The following is a 2,766-nucleotide window of genomic DNA, read 5'->3' on the forward strand; positions in this document are numbered from 1 at the left end:
CAGAATGTGATAAGGCGCACGCCTGATAAAATAGAGAACCATAACAAAAGAAAAAATAAACGTGTAAACGACGTTGCACGGCTCTTTGTATCGATTATTCGCGTATGTAAAATTAAAACTCTATTAATCTCTATGGTTGAACAGAAAAATTTCTAACAAAACATATATTTTCTATTCAGCATTTTTATAGTAGAAAAAGGAATGTATGTAACATTATAAATAACGTGTCTCTTAACATACTTTTGCAAACACGTTTGCACAATGGTATTAAAAAAATGACTTAAATATATGTGTAATCAGTTGGGGTGACTAAAATAACAAACCATTGCAGGACAACTAATCTAGAAGAACGAAAGTTCCAAAGTCATACAAAGACTTATAGTAATTCATTTCGCAACTCTGACGTTAGAATAAACTTGTGAATTAGATAGTGTCAAATTTCACATGGTATTGCATTTGTCTTATTTTCTTTTCAATAAATAATAGAGTTGATGATTAACATGTTACACATTCTAAGTCCTGACAGAGAAAGTCGATATGTAAAATTCTAAAGTCACAACAGAGAAAATGCCATAATACATCAATATAGACTAGACAAAGAGTATTATAAGTCCATACGGCTGGAGTCGGAAAATAGTATTAAGGATTTCAAGCGAAGAACGTTATTCAAAAGTTTGTACTACGTCAATATTAATAATAGTTGTAATAGTAAGAGTTCATATTATCTTCATATAAAATATTTTGATTGTAGAAATGCCCCATTTCCACCAAAGTACTGTAGGTTTGCAACAGCAGATGCCACATACAAACTTATTATGTCTAGAATACTAGCCAAGATCTTATGTAATTTTAGAACGACATTTACGACATATTTAGTTGTTATACATTTTTCCTAGGGAGAACATCCTCACAATCGCAACAATCTTTAGAAGAAGTATTTTCTATTTTCTCCTTTATTTCCAGCCACGGTACAACTGGAAAGTTTTATCGATTATTAAATAAGTCCTCTCTGATAGGCTCATAAGAGTAGTGGTTGAGGACAGACATCAGAAGCCCACTGTATCATGCTGGAGCCCCTCAGGGGTTCATCATGGGCCCAACTCCCTTCCTGATCTACGCCAATGATCTCCCAAAACACATACTTAAATTTATTGACATTTATGATGATGACACGACCATCTATGGCAACATACCAAAGGCCGTAAATGACAAAGTTCTCTCTGATTCTCTCCCCTTTTATTTTTCGGTGCGTGCTACAATGGGGGAAGAGGTGACTGGTTATTTTAATGCATCTAAAACCAAGCTTCTGACCTTTACTCCTGATATAAAATGGAACACGTACATAAAATCTGTTGCCAAGGTCGCTGGAAAAATGGTGGGATCCTTCTATCGATCAAGTAGATATCTCACTGCTGATGCAATTGTCTTTCTATATAAAAGTCAAGTAAGTCCAGAGATGGAGTACTGTCGACACATGAGCAGGAGCTGCTAAACACAACTTAGCCTGCCTTGACAGAGTACAAAATAAACTTTGTAGTTTTGTGGAGGATGCCCTTTTCTCTTCCCTACAACCTCTCTTCCACAGAAGTGATGTTGCGAGCCTGTCTCTGCTTTATCGTTATTTCCATGGCAAGTGCTCGTCTGAGCTCCAATCTCTGGTCCTACTTCGCAAAATTTCGCCAACAACACTCGTCTAAGTAAACCACTATCAATAATTTCCCCCACTCTTTATCTATGCATGTTGCTATTGGGTATCATTCATACAACTATTTCAAATAAATCAATTCCCCGATATGTTTCTATTATGAATTTTTTTTTTGATTCATGAGAGGGACCACCTGATGATTACCAACATCCCTAAGTTAAAATGTTGCTGTGGAATAAACTCGTTTTGAACTTGCAGAAGGTTTTCAGCCCGTATCGTCAACCATTTAGCTACTTTCACCTCAATGTTCCTTTTCTTCTAAAACATACTATTACTGCTAAAATTTTATTGCCGTGCAAAAAATATCTACAAATTTACCAGTTGTTTATTCATACTGACAAATACCATTCAGTGATTTAAAACATTTCCATTCTTATTCGACATGTTTGGAAACTGTATACATACATACATACATGATGATTGCAACGCCTTGTCAGACGAGTGCCACTCCCTCGGACATTTAAAATCCATGAGCCCAAATGCCTGAGGGAGCATCTATACAAATATGATGTTACAGAGTCTTAGCTTTGTACGACAGCTAGGTCTCTCTCTCGGTTCAAAATGTTGAGATCCAGCAACAAGCAAGAGCAAGATAGCCAGCAACAAATTAAACTGCAGACCAGCTTAATGCGGGTAATGGTCTTCCGCTTTATGGTTTTTTAAATCAGAGATTTGCTTCTCCTAGAAAGGTTGCCTTCACCACGGCTTATGGGAGTCCTTTCCACCCCAATGCACATACACACACACACACACACACACACACACACACACACACACACACAAATATACACGGTGCTAGTTGGCCGTTGACCCAGAAAAAGAGTTCATTCGCCATGCATACATACATACATGTAATATCCATCTATCTATTTATCTCTTTATTATTATATACAAACAACTTTGTTTTATAATTCATTCCCTATGAACTCCTAAACCGCTGGACAGATTAAAAACATAACATAAATGTAACTGGCGCTGGGGTATGTGCCTTTTTCTCTTGCTGTCTCCTATAAGAAAATAGCTCAATAGGTCAGTTCGATGGGTTTTTTTTTCAAAAATTA

This window comes from Euprymna scolopes, chromosome 9 (assembly GCF_053919585.1).
Source record: "Euprymna scolopes isolate OS-2025 chromosome 9, ASM5391958v1, whole genome shotgun sequence".
Taxonomy (NCBI): Eukaryota; Metazoa; Mollusca; class Cephalopoda; order Sepiida; family Sepiolidae; genus Euprymna; species Euprymna scolopes.